This window comes from Squalius cephalus (assembly GCF_949319135.1).
Source record: "Squalius cephalus genome assembly, chromosome: 9".
In the NCBI taxonomy this organism is placed as follows: Eukaryota; Metazoa; Chordata; class Actinopteri; order Cypriniformes; family Leuciscidae; genus Squalius; species Squalius cephalus.
In genome coordinates this window covers 27,676,818-27,684,313 of record NC_137130.1, presented here as the reverse complement: position 1 = coordinate 27,684,313, position 7,496 = coordinate 27,676,818, and the positions used below count along the sequence as shown (strand labels likewise).

At 34.8% G+C, this 7,496-nt stretch overlaps 1 long non-coding RNA gene across 1 annotated transcript; it reads right to left on the bottom strand.

Moving 5' to 3' along the window:
• Positions 1–296: 296 nt before the first annotated feature.
• LOC307164623 lies at positions 297–4,027 on the bottom strand. The gene is made up of 3 exons (XR_013822307.1): positions 3,875–4,027; positions 3,752–3,789; positions 297–770 (listed from the first exon to the last, which is right to left on the bottom strand). It is a non-coding gene; the product is annotated as an uncharacterized lncRNA (long non-coding RNA).
• Positions 4,028–7,496: the final 3,469 nt, after the last annotated feature.

Here is a 7,496-nt window from a genome sequence, read left to right as displayed (position 1 = left end):
AAAAACAATGTTAATGACATTTTTATAATTTTTAAATAATGTAAAATAACTATTAACTAAGTGTATTTTAAATCACGAGCTGACAGAACAACTGGAAATCACTAAAATACAACATATTTTCAACAACAGAGAATCAGTTATGTAACAAACATGGCTGTTACATGTATTGACTTTTTCATTTTAGTGCTTAGAACTAAGTCTTGAAGACAGGATATGGATATGTTGCATCAGACACCTATGATAAGTGGTGTGAGTTTCACTCAGAAACCACACTGAACTCCAATTTTCCGTGATGTAACGAGGAAAGTAACGTCATGTGATGATTTGTACCGTGTGGTGTGAAAACATGCACACATCTCCTGCTTCCTATTAGCCAGAGAGTACTGTACAGCTTCACAAAACTTGAAAATGCTGCTTAACTTTGTCTGGTTGTATAACCCACATAGGTGATATCAGGAGACCCGGATTGATGCATACTCTGAAAACTCCTCTCTTGTCTGACGGGGTGCAGTAGATGATGGTGTTGGTGTGAGGTGATTCAGAGATGCATATACAACTTGGCTTGATCTGTTATCTCTCCTGTTGGACAAACAATCATCACCCCCACAATCTGACAGATGTGACGTAGACTGTACAGGTGGTGATGTTGGACTGCATGTGCTGCTGTCACGAGAGTGCTGATGTCTTTCTTCTGAGTACTGGACACAGACAAATTCATCATGCTTCAGAACTCTGGGGCTCGGTGACGACAAGACAGATGTTGCTGTATACTGCAAACATAACAGGACAATCATTAACAAAGTGCATTTGGTTGTGCAAAAATCATTATTTAAGAATTAAATATGGTAACACTATACAATACGGGTGCACTAATATGCATTTATTGATGCACAGAACTAAACCATTAATTAATGATTACTGAATCAGCACAGCAACTAATAAAGAGTCTATATGATTAATAGATTAAGTAATATGTGAATTGCTATTAATTAAATGTCTCATCATGTATTAATTCCAAGTCAAGTCGTCACCTTCATTTAGCGCTTTTAACAATATAGATTGTTTCAAAGCAGCTTTACAGTGATAATAGGAAATTAAAGTAACAGATATTGTTTTGGCTTTACAGCAGCTCTAGAATAAAATTATTGTCCAGCTAAAGTTAATTTTGATTGATTCACTTACGTTGCAAAGGTCATTAGTTATTAACTTAGGGGCCGCTTACATGACACTGTTTTAACTGAAAAAAAGAAAACTTTTACTGTGAAACGCTTTTCAAAAAAATGTAAAACTTGCACCTTGGAACCTATTTCAAAGTTTGCGTTCTTGAGCCACCAAACACGGTTGTCGTGCAAATGAATGGCCAGAACACATTAAAAGTTTTCTGTTTTCAGTCATCTTCAAAACTTGAATCTGTGAAAACGGCTACGGCGTGCACATGCATATCATGTGGTTAGTCTATAGGTATGCGCGTTTGAATATATATGTGCGCAGGTGCAATATATATTTGTAGTCTTTCTTGTAATTTGTTGTCTTTCTTTACAAATTGACCTCACCAAATGACTTGTCTGACCTGCATAATACAGAATTTTTAGTCGCTTCTGCATATCCATGCGAACTGGAATCATTTTGATGTTTTATCTGTTCAAAAGGGAAGGAGAAGGGGGCCTTCACAGGGGAGATTGAAATTATTTATTTTTTTCAGTGCAAAAAAATGCTAAACTTTGACAAAAGTCATTTTTATTGTTATAATTGTGATTTCATAATATGTAGATATGAATACAACTGGGAAAACTTGTGAAAAGATGTCTTTCAGTTAGCCATCTACTAGTTCAAGGGATGGTTCGTAGTAAAATCAACCTAGGGTCCTTTGCACCATGACCTCGAGCCAAACACCCCCCCAGAAGCCTTTTTTCCCTTGGTCGAACATTATTAAAGTTAGAGCTTATTTAGAGAAATCAGCCGAATGGCTTAGTGCAGGCGCTAATGGATCCAAGATTGTATCTCGTAAATTACCCCACTAATAATGCCCAGAATGGTACCAAACTTCTACAGCAGTACAAATAGGTTCTGTACTCATAAAACAAGGCATTGGGAAGTTTGTAAGTACATCAGGAGTTTATTTTGTTTATTTTGAGTTTATTTATTTTTTTAAATAACAGTAATCTGATGGCTAATGTTACCGCTAACCCAGACGTCGACATCACTTCAGTGATTTGGGAAAAGCACGTAAAAGTCCTGGCAGAAAGCGATGCATAAGGATGCAGTGTAACAACAACTTATTATTTTTTCCGAAGTGTTAACAACTAGTGTTAACTAATAATTGTTGCAAACTGGTACTACCAACAAAATAGTGCATTCCTGGAACTGGGCGTCATTACACTACATCCTCATGCATCGCTTTCTGCCAGGACTTTTACGTGCTTTTCCCAGACCACTGAAGTGGCGCCGACGTCCGGGTTAGCGGTAGCATTAGCCGTCAGGCAAGTGTTATTTAAATAAACTCCTAATAAACTACTTACAAACTTCCCAATGCCTCGTTTTATGAGTACAGAACCTACTACTGTAGAAGTTTGGTACCATTCTGGGCATTATTAGTGGGGCAATTTACGAGATACAACCTTGGATCCATTAGCGCCTGCACTAAACCATTCGGCTGATTTCTCTAAATAAGCTCTAACTTTAATAATGTTCGACCAAGGGAAAAAAAGCTTCTGGGGGGGAGGGGGGAGGGGGGGGGGGTGTTTGGCTCGAGGTCATGGTGCAAAGGACCCTAGGTTGATTTTACTCTGAACCATCCCTTTAAAGTGATAATTTGTTACTTTTAAAACTGCATTTTCCAAAAGATAGGCAAAAATCTTAAACCATGTCAAATTATCAATGTTATCCCCATGAATGAAAGTTAGAAATGTGGGTCTTTATACAGTGAATTTTACATAAAAAGCTGTTTTTGTATAAAACCTTTTTATATATATTATTTATTTATATACATTTTTAAAAATATAATAAATCTATTTATAATACTACTATAATAAATACATTTGTTTATAAATAAAGATTGATCTATTGAAAGCAATTATTTTGAGTAATATGGCAAATGTTCTCCTCCTATTCAAATTTGACATTGAGGGGGTGCATTCAACATTTGCCGCACATTCAAATACAATTCTCAAGAAAAATAAATAAAAAATACCTGGGGAAAATAAATGCACAACATGTTCACATAGGACACTATTAACACAACTATATGCATGAACCCAATCAGAAAAGTTTGGACACAAATGGTGGTTCCAATTTAAGGTTCCCATCTTTTAAGCTGCTTTTGTTTGACTTCATTTTGAAGGTTTAATTAGAATATAATGGGGAATTGTGCGGTTGGACCAAAATGTGAAACGACAGAAAAAATAAGTTAATTTAGTAAATACAATTGAATTTAGATTAATTAAAAATGTCTATATGCTGGCATTTCAAATATTGCTAATGCCATGTGAAAATTAATTTCATGTGTGATAACATGTAATTTACACAAAACATTATTACTTAACTGTAGGCTATTAAACTTTACTTAACTTCATATAGCAGTTTATGAATTCCCTTTCATTTAATTTTGTAATTCTACATTCATAAAATCAAAATCAAGGTACAATTCCACATCTTTTGCAATTCCAGTCAAAAACTGAATGGCACACTGACTGGTAATTAAAAAGGTACAGTATTTTCACAACATTAATCAGAGTAATTTATAAAAACGTACCTGAACCTGCGCTTTCTCTGTTTTCCTTCTTCTCAAAGCTGACAGTGATCAGTAAAGGGACAAAGTCAGGATCATGCTAAAACTTAAATATCTCCAAATAATCAAAAGCTCAAAATGACTTACTTTTACATCCATTAATACACAGGATAAAGATGAGCATTAATATGAAAACAGGAATCACTACAGCCATACAGATAAAGAGATACGGCATCCACCATAGGTTTGCATTAAAGCTGGTATCAGTGTTGTCTGTCTCACTGTCTCCTTCTCCTGTAACTAAGAAAAGAAAAGGAGAAGTAATGTTTACTCTAAGCTGACTGAGCATCCAAATCGCATCCATGGGTTCATTCAGGATAACTGGGACTTTTCCCATCATCTCAATAGCAAAAACTGTTGCACATCACAAATTCACCCATGTAGTAATACTTATTTTTTCTTGAACTGAATCATAATGTTTTTTTGTTTTGTTTTGTTTTGTTTTGTTTTATCAACATTTTTAAGAAGAACATGCACATCTCTCTGTGATTAGACTGAAACTGCTCTTACTTCCAGTGCAATATTTTTCATCTCCCAGGCAGTCATCTGTGGAAAAAAAAAAAAAAAAAAACTAATTTGTTAGTTTAAAATGAATTTGAAGTTTCATATAATTACCACAGCTGGTTTTGACGGCCTTACATAATCTTATTTGTTAACATAAAAAAAGTTGATTTAAAATAGTTACCTGAGACAGAAATATTAATATAATGGCTAACTGTTGTCGAGTCTGGTAACTGCAGTTCGCATCTGTAGAGGCCGTCATGATTCTTAGTTATATTTGTGAAAGTTAAATATGAAGTCAACAGATCAGGTGGTGAATAGTTCTGTGATGATGACATTTGACCTCCAGACACTGGAATCCATCCATTCAAGTTTTCTTTAGTCCATGTAACATTTCTTGTCTGATGACCACACAACTTCAGATTGCAGGAGATCTTGAAAGGCTTGTTTGTACAGACTTTATGAACAGCCCCTCGCAGAACTTTAAAGACAGCACATGTGGGGGCATGACCTAATACATAACATTGCAGCATTATATTCATTGTATGAAGACAATAATAACAGTACACTGTAAAAAATTTCTAACCCTCCTAAATCAAAAATTTCAAGTGACCGATAACATCTAAATTTTTCAATTGGCCCAAGTGAAATTCTGTAAATTATAAAATTAAATTTACAGATTTTCACTTGGGCCAATTGAAATTTACAGAATTTCACTTGGGCCAATTGAAAAATTTAGATGTTATCGGTCACTTGAAATTTTTGATTTGGGAGGGTTACAAATTTTTTACAGTGTAAAGTTACAACATTAAAACAATTACACGTTTAAAAAAAAATGAGACAATACTATGGAAATGAACATATAAACTTTCCACTTTACTGCTTTGCTGTTCTAATAGCAAACAGACTATAAATGTCCAACATTAAAACATTTGCTTTTGAGCATTTGTTACACTGAAATATTACACTGGTTTATGTAATCAAGAATTTGTTCAAATAAATCTTTTTTTTTGCAATAATGTCTACAAGTGAAAAGTGTCTGGAAATCTAAACTAAGGTGTGGTTTTGGTCAAGACGCGTCAGTATGTGACGTTTGGGGGTGAGACTGTGTTGTTTAAACATACAATTTTTGCTTGTTATGTCACCTAAAATATTAATTAGTACTGTGAAATATATTTGAATTTATTGAACTTATGTTTTCCACTTGCAACTTTTATTTGAAAAATTCCTTCTGCACCTCCACATTTGGTTAAACTTTTACTAAAATTCTAATTCAATAGAGTATTCTCACCTTGAACTCACCTTGTGCATCAGTGTTCACATGGAGGATGAAAACTACAAACACGTCCAGGAACAAAGCTTTCTTCCTCAGGTATAGCCAATCCATCTTAAACACAAGCCAGGTATGATAAAAAATGGTTTCAAAATATAACTTAATCCAGTCTAGTCCTCACAGTCACCATCTAAATCACGCAACTAAACACTTATTTCTGTCACTTGTGCTCTTCATTCTTATACTTGTGGTTTCCATTTCCTTTACCTACGCACTATGCACTCATCCTGCTCCGTGTGCTTTTGCAGATGTAGTGAGTGAGCTTCACATGATTTTGGACAGGAGAGCACTTTTGCTCTGTGGTTTTGTTGTTTTGCATGATGTACAGTTATTACACCTTACTGGAGCACAAACACCCATTGCTGTTTATACAATGTACGTGAAAAACAACCTCACACATACACATTTTGTTAAAATATCAAGTTATATTGAAAATTATAAATAGTTATAAAGGTTCTTGTCTGGTTAAACTTCGTATCTGAACTTATTATACAAAGCTCATTCAACCATAAGCATGCAACCATGAGCATGTGACTGGAAAAACAAAAACACCATGTGTGCGTGTGTGCGTGCGTGTGTGCGTGTGTGTGTGTGTGTGTGTGTGTGTGCACCCAGGTAAATCCTATGTTATGAGGGTTGGCACACAAAGAAAGCAATATGCAAAATCTTTGTCCGTGTGGGGAAATTTTTTATAAATCATACTAAAAGATGTTTTTTGAAAATGTAAAAATGCAGAAAGTTTTCTGTGATGGGTAGGTTAAGGTTTAGGGGATAAAATATACAGTTTGTCCAGTATAAAAATCATTATATGGAAAGTCCCCATAAAACAGGAAAACACAACGTGTGTGCGCGCGCGCCCATGTGTGTGTGTGTGTGTGTGTGTGTGTGTGTGTGTGTGTGTGTGTGTGTGTGTGTGTGTGTGTTTTGTTACCATGATCTATTAGACAATGTGTTAAGCATGGTATTTCAAAGCCATACCGAAAAGAGACAAACTTGTTTCGGTAAAACAAAACAGTGAAATATAAACTCAAAAATTTATTAAATACTATAGCAGTTGTGACATATAATGTCTTTTTTATGAAAAGGTATGGCACAAATATGATAAATAAACTCATAAGAGTAAGAAACAAAGCAAGAATTACAAGAATGTTTCTTGTACACACCTGTGTAGTTGCACAATCAACATGCCAAACATATTTCAACGGTGCAACATGTTCTTGACAGACTTCATTCAATGAAGCTTTAAAACTGTATTAGACAGAAATGCTTCAGACAGAACACTAGACTTTTAACTTTTTTGCTCATCAGCCACTGTTGCTAGTGGTTTTCCAAAGTTTCTAGCCACTTAGCATTTTCACTGACCACAATTTTGACATCGATACCATGGCGAAAAACTGCCATATAGATATTTTTAATATCATCTCATAATTTGGCAGCAGGTATGTAAGGCTCCCGTCACTTTAAGACCTGCCGCACGGATCCATTATACTGTTACACATGCGTTTTCTCGTTTACATTCACTTCAAACATAACAGACTTAATTCCTAATTAAAGAACTGAATGAAAATAGCATTTAACTTGTGGATTGATATATGCCATTCTCATAAAATACATATTTTACAGTCACTATTATGCAAAATGAAATCCACTGTATCGTAGTATAGCCCCACTTGGCAACCCTGGATGGTTAAGAGTGCATTCAAAACTATAAGTTGTACTGTAGCTTTGAAATTTGTGTTCTTTGAATTCAGCCAAGAAATCATTCTGTGACATTTATCCTTTGTCTATAGGTTACACATAAAAAAAAAAAAATTAAAAAAAAATTCCAGGCAATTGTGCGCAGCAGGGGTGTATCTGAGGATTTTACAATAATAA